Genomic DNA, 17887 nt, shown 5'->3' with positions numbered 1-17887 from the left:
GACACGTCATAAGTTTGGTGTTGGATCGGCCATTCAGCTATACTATAATCGAGTATATGTGCCGATCGGGATGGTTGATGCCCATACTTAGTGATTTTTTCCATTTCTCTCGACTTTGTTGACTGGGTGCCCAACGACACGGGTTGTCGTCATCTCAATTTCTAGAATACCACGTAAATCTCTAATTATTATGGTCGAGCGGGTCAAGAGTCTCTGATGCTGAGTTCGTGGCTCAAATATAACTCAAACTTAGCCAAGCGGCTCAGAAATCTCTGACTTAAGGGTTTATAGTCGCCGTTCGACTATTGATTGACGTAGATATGAGTTTATAGTCATCACTCGACTGTTGATTAACATAAACATGAGTTTATAGTTGTCGCTCAACTGTTGATTTGCGTAGACAAGGGTTTATAGTCGTCGCTTGACTGTTGGTGAAGATTAAGACTTATAGTCGTCACTCGACTATTATTGAAGACTAGGATTTATAGTCTTCGCTCGATTGTTGGTGAAAAATAAAGATTATAGTCGTCGCTCGACTGTTATTGAAGACTAGGGTTTATAATCGTCGCTCGACTGTTGGTGAAGACTAGGGTTTATAGTCACTGTTTGACTGTTGGTGAAGACTTGGGTTTATAGTCGCCACTCGACTTTTAACTTGGTTGATTGACACAAGAGTCTTGAATACTTGAGATTTTTATCCATTATCTTCCTGTATTCATATGACATACACTTATATAAATACATCTGAATATATCCATGCACCTCTCACTAGCCCTATATGGTTGGAGATGATTCGCGCTCCAAGGTCGTTCGAGCTATCTCCCGTCTTTGTCTTGCAGGTAGTAGGCTCCTGAGCAGAGCTTCTGCACAACATTATAAGGTCCCACCCATAGGGCTTTGAGCTTGGTGACGTCGCCGACCGACTTTATTCTTTTCTACACCATATCGCTGACCTAGAAGGACCTCGAGATCATCCTTTATTATAGTTTTGCTTCATTCGTTGCTTGTACGCCATGAGTCAGACGAAGGCCTTATCCCGAGTTTTATCCACCAAATCGAGCTCCATGAGTCTCCGCTAGGCGTTCCCCTCGTCGTAGAGTTGCACCCGGTCGAATTCTACTCTGATTTCCATGGGGGTCACTGCTTCGCGGTCGTACACTAACTGAAATGGTGTGACGCTGGTCGCCTCTTTTGGTGTCATGCGAAGAACCCATAGGACACTGGGGAGTTCATCGACCCAGCTATCTCCTGCGTGGTCGAACCGAGCTCGTAAACCTCTGAGGATCTCCCAGTTAGTGACTTTCGTCTGGTCATTGCTCTAAGGGTAGGCCATTGAGGTGAAAGCTTGCACAATGTTATAGCCCTCGCACCACTCCTTGAGTCTCCGTCAAGCGAACTACCTCCCGTTGTTCAAAGACAAGCCGACGAGGAATGTCAAGCTGACATAGGATATTCTGCCATATGAACTTGATGACCATGTGTTCAGTTATCTTGGCTATCGGCTTAGCCTCCACTCACTTTGAAAAGTAGTCTACTGCGATGAGCAGAAATCTTCGCTGACCGGTCGCCATTGGAAATGATCCAACAATGTCCATGCCCCATTGGTCGAACAGACAATACACAGTGAATACCTTCATCTCCTCGGTCGGTCGGTGTTGAATGCTTGATATTTTTGACATGACAGGCATGTGGCCACTGCCCGAGCGCCATCCTCTTGTAGTGTGGGTCAAAAATATCCACCAACAGGATCTTTCGGGCTAGCGATCTGTCGCCTGGTTGATTTCTGCAAGAGCCCTAATGCACTTCTTGAAGGATGTAATCGACGTCCTCTGATCTGACACACTTGAGTAATGATCTTGAGAAAAATCTTTTATACAGCTGGTCTCCGATCAGAGTAAACTGTCCGACCCTCTTTTTCACCAAGGGAGCTTCTTCCTAATCGGCTGGAGCGCTAACCGATTGGAGGAACTCTATCAACGGGGTCCTCTAATCGGTCGAGAAATTTATTCCACCCATCCTATCGATGTGTGTCACCAGGGAGACTTGCTCGATCGGCTGTTCTATCATGATTTGAGACAATAAACTGGCTAATTTAGCCAACTCATCCGCGATCTGGTTGTTCGAGCGAGTGATCTTCTATATAACAACTTCTTGGAAGCCTGCGTTTAACTTCTTGAAAGCTTCTGCATATAGCCTGAGTCGGGGGATGCTTATTTCAAATGTGTCCAATAGCTGCTGGGCGGGCAGCTGAGAATTTGAGTGGATGATGACCTTTGTAGCTCCGACATGTCCGCTTGCAAGCCAGCTACTAATGCCTCGTACTCGACTTCATTGTTGGTAACCCGATAGTCTAGCAGCATGGATAGTTATATCCTGTTATCTCGTGGCAAGATCAAGAGGATGCCGATTCTGCTACCTTGTCGAATGGACGATCCGTCTACGTATACTTTTTAGGTCACGTTCGGCTCGACGTTCTAAACCTTAGTGACAAAATTAGCTAAGGCTTGGACCTTGATTACCATTTGGAGTTGATACTTTATATCAAATTCGCTCAACTTGATTGTCCATTTGATCAGTCTTCTAGATGGCTTTGGGTTAAGAAGGACTCTCTCTAAGGCACTATTAGTCATTACGACGATCAGATGTAAAAGGAAGTATGGACGAAGTCTTCAAGTGGCGAGTACTAGCGCATATGCCAATTTTTTGAGACAGGTGTAGCGAGATCTGTATCTTTCAATATATGACTCAGAAAATATATGGGTTGTTGTTCTGAGTTGTTCTGGAGCACTAACATCGAGCCAACCGCATACTCAGTGGATGACAAGTAAATCAAAAGCAGCTCACATGCGATGGGTTTTGCTAATACAGGCAGGGAGTTAAGTGTTGATACAGTCTGACCTGGATGTTGTTTTGCTGTTAACACTGATTTAAGTTTGTATCAGATATTTAACTCAGATTGATTACTAATCTAGGTTGACTTGGTTGACCTGATTGAAAAAGTCCTAACTGGGATGTTAGGCAGTTGGAAAGTCCTGGTGAGTGAAGCCAGGCAGATTGGAAATCCTGGTGAGTGAAGCCAGGTGAAAACCCTAGTGAGTGAAGCTAGGTGCAAGTCCTGGTGAGTGAAGCCAGGCAAGGGAAAATCCAGATGGATCAAGGGTGATCGGACATCTGGTGTTGAAAAGTCCAAGAAGGAAACTTGGCATGCGAAGTCAGAGAGGGCACGGTAGCTCGTTCTCTGGACCTGATGGACTCGAAGAGGGCACGGTAGCTCGTTCTCCGGATTAGGTCAGAGAGGGTCCTAAGTGGACATTCCATGACACATTGGATCGGTCGGTAGACCGATCAAATAACACATGAATCAGTTGATCGGTCGGCAGACCGATCCAGTGAAACTGAGTTCCATGGATCGGTCTGATGACCGATCAGATGACACTCAGTAGCACACTGAGTGAAATCTGATCGGTCTGCAGACCGATCAGAAAACACTCAGTAGCACACTGAGTGCAATCTGATCGGTCAGGGAGACCGATCAGGAGAAGAGACTGCAGAAGAGAGAAAGGGGTGGATCGGTCTGTGGACCGATCCACACTCAATCTGATCGGTCGCTGCGACCGATCAAAATGGCCTCAGACCGATCAGGCTGTTGCCTGATCGGTCCAAGGCACTGTGATCGGTCTGGTGACCGATCCACACACTCTGACTTGTTCGTTGTATCAGCGATTCCTTCACTGCTTTTGATATACCTCATTCATTTATGTGATATAATCCTCTGTGCTATTAGCTTTTGAGTTTGCAGATTAACAGGTATCATTCCAAGCCTAATTTCAAATTAAGTTCATAAGAGGAATGCGTCAAATGGTCTTTCTGCTGGTTTCAGCGGCGCATGGTGCATTTCAGGCATCAACGGATACTGCTGTGATCTGGCTGCGATCTGCTTGACTCCTGGGGATTGGTTCGAGCTCAGAAGACGCCAGTGATGACTGTGATATCATTGGTGTGAGTTCAGAGAAGGAGGAAGAGGGATTGGCTGCAGCGCTGATTTGCGCAGTTTGGACCAGATCTGTGACAGCAGAGATCAGGTTTTGAGAAGCAGTAAAAATAGCGAGAGGAGAACAAGAACAACAACAAGAAAGCTTGAAAGAAAAGTCTGTGCTGTTGTGCGAAGTTCTTGAGCTCTCGGGTGAACTGCGATCTCCGTTTCCTTCACTGATCCTCGCGTGGTTGTAAGCATTTTTATTCTCCTGTGCCACCGAGTTTCTGTAAGTCTCGTGCTTTAACTTAGATATTTCTTGAGACGCTGTGGGGAGGTTACTCCACCGAGAAGGAGGATTTGTAGCCGGAAGTTATCCGGGGTGCGATCTACCGAAGATCAAGGAGTCGTCCACCTTACGGACACGCCGAGGAGTAGGGGCAAGTTATCCCCGAACCTCGTAAATTCTAGTGTTAGTGTGCTTGTGTTTTTCTTTCCTTTAGTTGTCTAATTCCGCTGTGCTAACAATTATCTGTGTAGAAGTTTTTATTTAAGTTTTTGAAGGGCTATTCACCCCCCTCTAGCCATCTAAGATCCCAACAAGTGGTATCAGAGCGAGGGGCTCTTTGATTCGGATTAACACCCAAAAGAGCAAACAAGGATGGCTATGAAGGAAGGCTTTAGCACAAATCGACCACCCTACTTCGAAGGAGCAGATTTTCAATATTGGAAGGGCCGCATGGAGTATTACCTCAAGACCGATATTGCCATGTGGTTCTCAGTCAAGGAAGGTTTCACACCACCAAAGGATGAAGAAGGTAAGGAACTCGATTCGTCAAGGTGGTCTACCGAACAACTCCGCAAAGCACAAGCCGATGCCAAGGCTATGGTCACCTTGCAATGTGGAATCGCCAAGGACCAACTCGTCAAGGAAGGTCCGTTCTCGAGTGCAAGAGACCTATGGAACAAACTCATCGAGCTCCAAGAGGGAACTCGAGATTCTCGGATTGCCAAGAGGGACCTATTCTTGAATCAGCTCCAAAATCTAACCATGAAGGACAATGAAACGGTAAGTGAACTTCATGGGAGATTCAAGGAGATCATCAACGGTCTACACTCTGTGGACGAACGAGTGGAGAATCGCGATCTAGTAAGGTACGCTCTTAAATCTTTTCCTAGGAATGCCTTGTGGTCATCTATGGTAGATGCCTACAAGGTATCCAAGGATCTTTCCATTGTTAAACTAGATGAATTTTTCTGTGAGATGGAACTTCATGAGCTTGCTATCAAAGGTCAAAAAGAGAAGGGTATTGCTTTATTTGCAGGACCAAAGAGCAAGGATGGAAGAAGGAAGAAGGAAAAGAAGAAGGAAAAGGAGATTTCCTCATCCACCTCTTCCTCCGAATCGGATGATGAAAGTGGATCATCATCAAGTGAGATGGCGAACTTCGTAAGAAGGATTATGAGAAGAAGCCGAAGATACAAAGGAAAAGGTAAAACTAATGATCAAAATTTTGATAAATCTAATGTTATATGTTATGAGTGTAGCAAGAAAGGACACATTCGGAGCGAGTGTCCAAAATTAAAGAGGAAGGAGGAACGAGCCAAAAAGAAGGAGGAAAGAGTCAAGAAGAAGAAGGCTCTCAAGGCCACTTGGGATGAGTCCTCATCAAGCTCATCGGAGGAAGAAGAGAAGATGGAAAAGAGCACACGACAATTAGCACTTATGGCAAGGGAAGTTTCGGACTCCGGAAGTGAGGGAGATTCGAGTGACGCTTCAACCGCGGCTTCATCATCGTCGGATGATGAAGAGGTAACCTCTTCTCATATAGAAAAGTGTTATAAGACTATCACTCACTTATCTACATTGCTTAAAAAGTCAAAAACAGAAAATAAATTGTTAAAAGAAGAAGTAAAAACCTTAAGGACCCTTAGGGAAGATGAGGTCGATGACCTACATCTAGAAGTCCTTGAGGATGAGAACAAGGCTTTAAAGGGTGAGGTTGAGAAACTCAAGAAAATGCTTGAGAAGTTCTCAACTAGCTCTAAGACTCTAGACATGATCCTAAATGCCCAAAGGGCAGTCTACAACAAGGCCGGGCTAGGGTATCAACCCAAGGAGTCGAGTTTCATTTCTCTAATGTCTAGAACTCAAAATAGTAGATCACATGTTTCTATGGCTCATGGAACTAGGAAAGGTATGACCAAGGCATGGGTTCCTAGGTCTTTCGTTGTAGAAGCATTAGGTCCCAAGATTTGGGTACCTAAAACCTCTATCTTCCGTGTCTTGTAGGCATTGGTCGAGGGGGAGCATCTATCAACTTGGTTTGTTGATAGTGGATGCTCCAAGCACATGACCGGGGACAAATCACTGTTTACAACCATTCAAAACAAAAGTAGAGGTAATGTGTCTTTTGGTAATAATGGTAGCCTTAAGGTTGTAGGAGTTGGAGACATTCATATATCCAAATGTTTCCATATCAAGAATGTCCTTTTAGTCAAGGGGATGACTTTTAATCTCCTAAGTGTCAGTCAATTGTGTGATACGGGTTACACAATTGAATTTCATTCAAGTCAATGTTTGGTTAAACACATTGACACACTTGACTGTACTAGTAGGCACAAGGGTTGATAATATTTATCAAGTATCGTTTAAAAGTGCTACTAATGCTTTGATTAAGTGTTTCATGTCGAAAGAAGAAGAGTCTTGGCTATGGCATAGAAGGTTGGCACATGTAAACATGAAGAACATCCGGAAGTTGGCCAACCAAGGATTAGTGCGAGACTTACCCAGCATCAAGTACCACAAGACCAAACTATGTGATGCATGTCAAAAGGGTAAGCAAACAAAAGGTGTTCATAAAGGTAAAAGCACTGTAAATACATCTACTGCTTTAGATTTATTGCACATGGACCTATTTGATTGCAGTAGTGTAATATCATTGAATGGAAGTAGATATTGCTTGGTAATCGTTGATGATTTTACTAGATACACATGGACTTTCTTCTTGAAACATAAGGACCAAACTATAGATATTTTTATTTCCTTTTGTAGAAGAACTGAAAATGAAAAATCGACAACAATTAAAACCATTAGAAGTGATCATGGTGGGGAATTTCAAAATCATAGGTTTCTAGAGTTTTGTCAATAAAAGGGATATAGGCATGAGTTCTCTACTCCAAGGACCCCACAACAAAATGGGGTTGTGGAGAGAAAGAACCGAGTCCTACAAGAGGCTGCATGCTCAATGAGTACTCACTACCGAGCTACTTATGGGCTGAAGCTGTGAATACAGCTTGCTATGTGCAAAATCGAGTTTTAATACATAGGTTTTTAGGAAAGACTCCCCATGAACTTTGGTTTGGGAAACCGCCTACAATTAAACATCTTAGGGTGTTTGGTTGTAAGGTGTTTATCTTGAACACCAAGGATCATCTTGGGAAGTTCACGGCTAAGGCTGATCAAGGGATACTGGTCGGGTACTCTCTTACCAGCAAAGCCTATCGAGTCTACAACAATAGGACTAAATTGATTGAAGAGTCCTCTGATGTAGCTTTTGAAGAAATCCCTAACTTAAATGATCAACCAAGGGATATAGGAGAAATTCAATTTGAACTTAGAAATCTAAGTTTGAATGATCAAAATGAAGAACGAGTCGAAGTTGACTCTGATGTTGATGAGCAAAGGCAACAAAGAACTCAATCTGATCCTTTGCCTGATATTGAGTCCTTGCCTGTGCCGAGTGAGACCACTCATGAGGCACCGCCAACACCAAGGCAGTCTAGGTTAGCCACTAGTCATCCCCAAGATCAAATTGTGGGAGACATCCAACAAGGGGTTAGAAATGAATCTAATGAAGTCGCATTGATTTCAGAGATTGAACCAAAAATAGTTGATGAGGCATTGCACGATCTTGATTGGATCTTAGCTATGCAAGATGAGTTAGGTCAATTTGAAAGGAGCCAAGTGTGGGACTTAGTTCCTAGACCTAAGAAGACCACCATTATTGGAACTAAATGGGTCTTCAAAAATAAGTTAAATCAAAAGAGAGAAGTTGTAAGAAACAAGGCAAGACTTGTAGCCAAGGGCTATAGTCAAGTCGAAGGTCTCGATTATGATGAGACTTATGCTCCCGTGGCCCGATTAGAGTCCATTCGTTTGATGCTAGCTTTTGCTGCACATAGAGGTTTCAAGCTCTATCAAATGGACGTTAAATCGGCTTTCTTAAACGGTCTCATCAAAGAAGAGGTCTATGTTGAGCAACCACCGGGGTTTGTGAGTACCGAAGCTCCAAACCACGTATACAAGCTCAAGAAAGCTCTTTATGGGCTTAAACAAGCACCTCGAGCTTGGTACGAAAGGCTGTCAACCTATTTACTAGAGAAGGGTTTTGTAAGAGGCCAAATAGACCCAACACTATTTCTACGAAGAGATGGTGAAAATATTTTTGTAGCCCAAGTATATGTCGATGACATAATTTGTGGCTCAAATAACAAGGGCTATTTGAATGAATTCATTTCTCACATGGAAAGTGAGTTTGAGATGAGTCTAGTAGGAGAGTTGACATTTTTCCTCGGACTTGAAATCAAACAAACTCGAGATGGAATTTATGTCCATCAGACAAAATACACTCAAGAGATGCTTAGAAAATTCAATATGAGTGACTCTAAGGAAGTGTCCACTCCAATGGCGACAAACACTCGCCTTGACAATGATGAGAGTGGAAAACCAATTGATCTAACGCAATATAGAAGCATGATTGGTAGTCTTCTATATCTCACAGCTAGTCGACCGGACATACTCTTTGTTGTGGGCATGTGCGCTAGGTATCAAGTCTGTGCCAAGGAATCTCACTTAATTGCAGTTAAGAGAATTCTGAGATATCTCAAAGGCACAATGAGAGTAGGACTGTGGTACCCTCGTACGGAGTCCTTTGATTTGATAGGCTATACCGATTCCGATTATGCTGGATGCAAATTGGATCGGAAAAGTACTAGTGGGGGCTGCCAATTTTTAGGTTCATCTTTAGTTAGTTGGTCGAGTCGGAAGTAACATTGTGTTGCTCTCTCCACGACCGAGGCCGAATATATTGCCATGGGAGAGAGTGTATCACAGTTGTTGTGGATGATACACACCCTAGAGGATTATGGACTTTCTTATAAGGGTGTACAAGTGCTATGTGACAACATTAGCACGATCAACCTAACTAAAAATCCAGTCCATCATTCGAGGACCAAACACATTGAAGTGCGTCATCACTTCATAAGAGATCACGTAGCTAGGGGAGACATTGCACTCACATATGTTGAGTCAAAGTCAAATATAGCTGATATTTTCACCAAACCCCTTCCGGAGAATGAATTTAGTCATTTAAGGAGGGAGTTGAGAATGTGTTTGGCTCCTTAGGTCCTTAGGACTTCATCATGATCAATAAGGACTATTAAAATGACAAGAGTAATTGGGACAATAATTTGGGCAACTTGGGAACATCTCACACAAACTATAAGGTTTAACAAAATATTTTTGTTTGCTAGAAATGGGGTGAGATGTTAGGATCAATCAAATTATTCAAAATGTATCATGCATCCCTTGAATAATTAGGTTGAAGAGACATAAATTGAGTATGGGGAAGGTCATTACATAATTCATGTGTATTTGGCTCCTAGATCTTACTCATATATTCCAATCAAGGAATCTTGGTTGGACTTTTGCCTAGAAATTATCTATTTATGGTTGTTGGTTGATGTGTTGATTGATATGGTTGTTTGATTCATTTCATGACTTTGATTGTCAATACGATAGGTTGTTAAAGGAAATAATATTAACTTGGATATATTTTGACAAACTTGAAACTGATCGTAGCAATTCTAAGTCTTAATTAATACCTTGGTTCACTATATAGTTTTATAAGGGTTTCTGAGATTGGAATTCTAAGATTCCAAATGTCTGAGTTTTTGGATTTAAAGTCTGAAACTTTCGGGCTCTAAACAAGCTCAGACCATAAGAGCTCAAATTTTTTTTAAATATATTTGTGGGTGTTGATTCGTAGATTCTAGGTTATGAATTTGGGAGATTCTGAATTCTTGAGTTCTGAACTTTTCAGAATTCTCGATAGATAACGGCTCATAATTTGACCTCTGAAATTATATCAGGCACTGATCGGTCTAGGGACCGATCAGGATGATGCCTGATCGGTCTCCACGACCGATCAGGAGATTTGACCTTGTTCGATACGATACCTGATCGGTCTCCGCGACCGATCAGGACATTCCTGACCACAGAAGGTTCACTGGATCGATCCAGGGATCGATCAGGAGACACCGGCACGAATCGACCCTTCTGATCCACATCTGATCGGTCCCCACGACCGATCAGGACAATCCCTAACCGATCAGGACGTTCCCTGATCGGTCAGGATTTCACTGATCGGACAGCCGTCCGATCATTTCATCAACTGTATACCCATCAGTAACCATTAAAACCTCCTGATTTCTTCTTTTCCTCTTTCACGCGGAACCCTAGCCGACTCCTTCCCTAACCTCACTCTCTTCTCGTTGCACGCCGAACCCTAGACGAAGCTCTAGCCCTCGGAAGCCCTAGCCTAAAGTTAAATGGCACCAAGGTAACTATCTACCTCTCTAGACCTTTGGCGTTTCGGTTTCATTTCTCACCATATATGTTTTTTTTTTTTTTGTGCTGGTGGCTCCGGTGCTCACTCATTGCCCCATTTTACCACATTGTTGACCCTTAGAAAGAAAGTAGTGGGTGAAGGGAGCTCTAAATCTAAGTCACCTGAGAAATCCAAGTCCCAGGCACCCACCCGACCTCAACCTTCCTCTTCTTCAAGGTTCCCGAACCGCCATTTTGAGCAAGCATTTCAACAGAGGACATTCAAGCTGCTTCCATGTCGATCTGTGGATCGAAAGTACATGGATGAATTTTGTCCTTCTGTGTCCGAAACCCTAGCCTATTTTAAACTTGACTCGGTAGTCTACTTAGAAAGGGACATCAACCTTGATCTAGTTTCTGAGTTCTATAACAATCTTCATCAGAACAGTGATGGTGTTTATAAAACCCGAGTCGCTAAAAAACCTATCGATTTCTCCATCAGAGAATTTTTTGGGTATCTAGGCTGCCGAATGTGTTCGGGGGATCTTTTTTCCATTTATCCTGATTTACCAGAATCATTACGTCCTCCACTTGATGTCTCACCTGACTCAATCTATGAGTACTTCTTCGGTCATCCTAGACCAGATGACCTGGATGAGTTGGATGTTGATTTTCCCACCTTTGCTGCCCTACGACTATCTGCCCCTGACTATATTCTTTTTAAGATAGTCACAAACTGTATTCTTCCAATCACATCCAAACCTCTTGCTGAGATCCGACCCTATCATTGTTTGATGCTTTATGGGTTACGTCGGCGTCTCGACTTTGACATTATGTCCAGCATCTACTCTTCGATCATCTCATATTCTTGGCCCAACAGCTCCACTATTTATATGCCTTATGGGCATATAATTACAGATTGGCTCGAGACCCTTCAGATAGATGTGTCTAAGGGTAGGGTAGTCAAAATGGTCAGGCAGGATTGCCGACTTGGGAAACGGGCATTTTCCAAGTCTGGCATCATTGGACAAAATGGGGGTGTTCAGTGGAAGGATGGGAGAGCTTTGGGTGAGTTACCACGGGGACCTCCACGACAGGTTGCTCCTGTTGCTGCTCCTCCTCCTGCTGACGATGGAGAGGCCGATCCTGATCTGCGCTGGCAGATCGCCGAGCTAGAGAGCCGCTTTGATCGGCACGATGAGATGATATCTGCTGAGCTGGATGGCCTGCGTATTCGGATAGACCAGCGCTACGATGACCTGTGACCAGCGCTTCGATGATATGCGCAGTCATCAGGTGGTGACACAGCAGTTGCTACTCGGATGGATGGCACGCTACCCGCCTCCGCAGTCTTACCCAGGCTATCCATCCTCCAGCGTGCCGCCTCAGGATTTCACCCCTCCTGCCGATGATGGTGATGTTCCTCAGTGTGAGGACATTGATTGATATTATTGATACAGTTTGTTTGTTGACTGTATGTATTTTGGATGTTATTTGTTAGTCCTTATGTCTGACCTGGATGTTTGCACTTCTGATGCTACTCATGTATTTATGCTACTCAGTTTTATATTTGCTTGCTCTTTATTATGTTTCATTTTCTATCCGTTATTAATATGCTGTTCACTTGCATGTCTTGTTTGTTCTTTATTTCTTTATTACTGTCTTATAATACACTTAGAGGGAATTCTAAGTGCTTTAAGAAACAGACAGTAAGGGTTAAGGGGGAGTTCTTTAAGTTATCTTACCTTATTCGCACCTTTTCGGTGTTTGACAAAGGGGGAGAGGATACCTAAGTTTAATGTATGGAAGATTGATTTTAGGGGAGAGGATAACGGGAAGGATCTTGATTCCCGTCATTGACTTGGTGGTGTATCCGTCTTAGGGGGAGGATCCTGATTTCCCTAAAAATTATGGGTATATGAGCATTTCTGATCTAAACTTAAATCGTGTTGTCAAACAACAAAAAGGGGGAGATTGTTGATACAGTCTGACCTGGATGTTGTTTTGCTGTTAACACTGATTTAAGTTTGTATCAGATATTTAACTCAGATTGATTACTAATCTAGGTTGACTTGGTTGACCTGATTGAAAAAGTCCTAACTGGGATGTTAGGCAGTTGGAAAGTCCTGGTGAGTGAAGTCAGGCAGATTGGAAATCCTGGTGAGTGAAGCCAGGTGAAAACCCTAGTGAGTGAAGCTAGGTGCAAGTCCTGGTGAGTGAAGCCAGGCAAGGGAAAATCCAGATGGATCAAGGGTGATCGGACATCTGGTGTTGAAAAGTCCAAGAAGGAAACTTGGCATGCGAAGTCAGAGAGGGTACGGTAGCTCGTTCTCTGGACCTGATGGACTCGGAGAGGGCACGGTAGCTCGTTCTCCGGATTAGGTCAGAGAGGGTCCTAAGTGGACATTTCATGGCACATTGGATCGGTCGGTAGACCGATCAAATAACACATGAATCAGTGGATCGGTCGGCAGACCGATCCAGTGAAACTGAGTTCCATGGATCGGTCTGATGACCGATCAGATGACACTCAGTAGCACACTGAGTGAAATCTGATCGGTCTGCAGACCGATCAGAAAACACTCAGTAGCACACTGAGTGCAATCTGATCGGTCAGGGAGATCGATCAGGAGAAGAGCCTGCAGAAGAGAGAAAGGGGTGGATCGGTCTGTGGACCGATCCACACTCAATCTGATCGGTCGCTGCGACCGATCAGGCTGTTGCTTGATCGGTCCAAGGCACTGTGATCGGTCTGGTGACCGATCCACACACTCTGATTTGTTCGCTGTATCAGCGATTCCTTCACTGCTTTTGATATACCTCATTCATTTATGTGATATAATCCTCTGTGCTGTTAGCTTTTGAGTTTGCAGATTAACAGGTATCATTCCAAGCCTAATTTCAAATTAAGTTCATAAGAGGAATGCGTCAAATGGTCTTTCTGCTGGTTTCAGCGGCGCATGGTGCATTTCAGGCATCAACGGATACTGCTGTGATCTGGCTGCGATCTGCTTGACTCCTGGGGATTGGTTCGAGCTCAGAAGACGCCAGTGTTGACTGTGATATCATTGGTGTGAGTTCAGAGAATCAGAGAAGGAGGAAAAGGGATTGGCTGCAGCGCTGATTTGCGCAGTTTGGACCAGATCTGTGACAGCAGAGATCAGGTTTTGAGAAGCAGTAAAAATAGCGAGAGGAGAACAAGAACAACAACAAGAAAGCTTGAAAGAAAAGTCTATGCTGTTGTGCGAAGTTCTTGAGCTCTCGGGTGAACTGCGATCTCCGTTCTGCTACTGATCCTCGCGTGGTTGTAAGCATTTTTATTCTCCTGTGCCACCGAGTTTCTGTAAGTCTCGTGCTTTAACTTAGATATTTCTTGAGACGCTGTGGGGAGGTTACTCCACCGAGAAGGAGGATTTGTAGCCGGAAGTTATCCGGGGTGCGATTTACCGAAGATCAAGGAGTCGTCCACCTTACGGACACGCCGAGGAGTAGGGGCAAGTTATCCCCGAACCTCGTAAATTCTAGTGTTAGTGTGCTTGTGTTTTTCTTTCCTTTAGTTGTCTAATTCCGCTGTGCTAACAATTATCTGTGTAGAAGTTTTTATTTAAGTTTTTGAAGGGCTATTCACCCCCCTCTAGCCATCTAAGATCCCAACATTAAGGTACTCCTTAAGCTCTTCTAGAGCCTTGTCGCATTCCGCGTCCTGCTTGAACTTGGTCACTCAACGCAGTATCTTGAAGAACGGATGACTTCGATTAGATGACTTGGAGATGAACCTTGATAGCATGGTGATCTATTCGACCAATGTTGGACCTCCTTCAAGTTGCGGGGTGAGGGCATGTCTCTTAGCGTCTTCATCTTACTTGTATTCGCCTCAATCCCCCGTTAGGTGACGATGTATCTAAGGAAGCAACCACTCCTTACTCCGAACAGATACTTGTTCGAGTTCAGCTTAATCCCATACGTCGTTAAGGTTCAACATGTTTCTTTGATATCGACACAAAGATCAGTAGCTCGGAGGGACTTTATCAGTATGTCATCAACATATACCTCCATGTTACGGCGGATCTGTTGTTAGAACACCTTATTCATCACCCTCTGATAGGTGGCGCCAGCATTCTTCAATCCAAGCGTCATGACATTATAACAATAAGTTCTGTCGGCAGTGGTGAAGCTAACCATTTCTTGATCCTCTTGGACGAACGACACTTGGTGGTAACCTTGATATACATCGAGTATGCAAATCAACTCGTAACCCGCCGTGGAGTCCACCATCTGGTCTATATTAGGCAGGGGATAAAAGTCCTTCGACCAAGCCTTGTTCAGATCACGAAAGTCGATGCAGACTCGTCATTTGTTGCACAGCTTGGAAACCAGCATGACGTTGGTGAGCCAGCTTGGAAACTGAATCTCGTGGATGTGACCAGCTTCAAGCAATTTTTTTTATCTCCGCCCGGATGATCCGATTTTGCTCTTCACTGAAGTCCTTCTTATTTTGTTTCATAGGTCGAGCGCCCGATCAGACGTGAAGCTTATGTTGAGCTACACTTGACGAGATGTCCGGGAGCTCGTGGGTCGACCAGGCAAATACGTCATAATTTAACCTAAGGCAGATAACCAGCTCTTCCTTCCTCTCCTCTGTCAGGTTGGCAGCCATGAAGGTTGTGGCATCTGATCGCTTGGGAAGAATCTGGACTTCCTTCTTTTCCTTGTAGACCAGTGCGGGAGATTCTTCCCTTATGACGTTCACTTCCAAGAGAGGGGCCTTCTACGCGACTCTTGCTTTAGACTTCACAATCTCGACGTAACATCGCCGAGCGCCTAGCTGATCACTTTTTTACTTCACCCACCTTGTTGCCCACGGGAAACTTGATCTTCTGGCATAAAGTGGACATCATCGCTCGAAAATCGTTAAGGGCTGGTCGACCCAATATAACATTGTAGGCGAATGACGCATCTACCACAATGAAGTTTGTGGTCCTTGTCCTATTGAGCGGCTCCTCTCCGAGCGATATGACCTACTGAATTTGGTTGATCGGCAATGCTTCATTGCTTGTGAACCCGTATAGTGGGGTCGTCATTGGTTGCAACTCGCTCCGGTCAATATGCAGCTGGTCAAACGCCTTCTTGAATATAATATTCACCGAACTTCCTATATCAACAAATGTCCAGTGAATAGTATAATTAGTTATTACCGCTCAGATGATCAGAGCGTCATCGTGAGGGATCTCCACTCCCTCTAAGTCTCGAGGGTCGAAACTGATCTCAGGTCCCTCGACTTTTTCCTTATTGTATTCGACGGCATGTATTTCTAGGCACTAGCATGCGACTTTCTCGCCCAGTTTGAGTCACCCCGGTCGGCCCACCTGCGATCATTCCAATCTCTCCCTGAGCGGTGTTGTTTTAGTTTTCTTCCTCCCGAGCCGAGGTCCTAGTCCGCTTAGCAGAAGTTGTGTTGTTTCGCCTTTGAGGCTGATGATGACGCCGCTCAGATGCCACTCGATCACCATCTCACTGCTCCACTGATCGATGACTCTTATGTCGATTAAGTGATGGTGATCGACGGTGATATCCTCGAGGAGTCGATCGACTTGAAATTAGCGTCAGATCATAGCAATCATGCGTGTTGTGCATTGCCGACTGATGGAATGAGCAAAACATTGGCACCCATACCTTTCCCTTCATCGCCTTTGGGCGATTGGCTACCACATGTTGTACGACCTGCATTCTGGGCTCTTGGTGTTGTTGTGCACCTCTTACTCAGGGCCCCTTGGGTGGCTGATGGCTACTAAGTAGTCGCCATTCAGGCGCTCCTGCGAGTTCGGCCGACGCCTCCTTTCTTCTTGCATCTTGCTGCTTGGGTCTCTTCCACATTTATATACTCCGTGACCCTCCTGAGCAAGTGGTCGAAGTCCTTCGACGACCTTCGAATGAGTGAGTGGAAGAACTTTCCTTCAGTGAACCCCTGAACGAAGGCGTTCACCAAGATTTCTGAGAAGACCGATGGAATATCCATGGCCACATGATTAAAGTGCTTGATGTATTATGCCCTCAGTGCCTCCTTAGGCCCTTGTTTCAGGAAAAATAGGTTGATGTTCATCTTCTGTTAGCGGCGACTGCTGGCGAAGTGGTATAAGAATGTCGCTCAGAAGTCTTTGAAGCTATGAATCGAGCTGATCGACATTCATCTAAACCAGCGCTGTTCTGACCCGGATAGTGTAGTTAGGAAGACCTGACACTTCACCCCGTCGGTGTATCAATGAAGTATAACCGCGTTATCAAACTAGGCCAGTGGTCATTAGGATTGGTCATTCCGTTATACTCGATGATCGTCAGTAAGGTGTAGTACTTTGGCAAAGGGTTATCCAAGATTTACTGAGAAACCTGTTAATTGATTTGCTTAGGTGAATCATCATTCCTGGGTGCTTTCCTTTATGTGCATCCCGAACGGGAACTTCGTCCGAGGAGGATCCTTGTTCCTTATCCGCTCGACCTAGCTCCTCTGTTGGAGTGTGGAACATGACTCGATGGAAGGGGATCGATGCGTGTGACGCGTCTCCGTATGTGCCGACCGACTTCTTACTATGCCCCCGAATGAATACATGATCCGCTCGGTCTTCGAATCTGGCTGGATGACCTGCTGCTGAGGCCGTATGCTCTTGTATATAGCGATCAGCCAGCGCCTGTTGCTATTGTTGCTCCACTATTTTTGCCGCTCGGGCTTGTATCAGCGCATCCAGCTCCTCCTTTGTTAAAGTAACCGTGGCGAGTCGTCCAACGCCCTCCATCTTCACGTTTTGAATTCAAGCTACGTTTCCACAGACGGTGCCAATATGATACTGCCCGAAAATCTTGAAGATGGAAAGTTGGGGATGTGGCTACTATGTTGACTGGATGTAGGCCACGCTTCGATCTGTAAGAACAAGAAACATCAGTGTCGGGCTAGGGAAGGGGGTCCCCGACATTGACCCTCCGACGCTCAAGTTAGTTACCGGTACGAAAGAGAAGATGCAGCAATAATAACACAAGCGCCCAAAAAAGTGGATTACGCATACCTGCGTGGCTGTACGTTCAACCCCCCCTTTATATAATACCATGGTGGGTGACATGCGTGCTTTTCAAGGCCTGGGCACGTTCTCCCATTGATTGCGGACACACCCCCCAATTAGTTTTGGACACATGGTCATGGACACGTTCTCCAATTGGTCATGGGCACGCCCTCCGATTTTTCCATCGTATGATCCGCCTATATACCACGTCACGTGTTGGTGGCGCCATCTCCCAAAGTATATCCAAATACACAT

The sequence above is a fragment of the Zingiber officinale genome, chromosome 5B (genome assembly GCF_018446385.1).
Source record: "Zingiber officinale cultivar Zhangliang chromosome 5B, Zo_v1.1, whole genome shotgun sequence".
NCBI lineage: Eukaryota > Viridiplantae > Streptophyta > Magnoliopsida > Zingiberales > Zingiberaceae > Zingiber > Zingiber officinale.
This window is presented reverse-complemented; position numbering follows the sequence as displayed.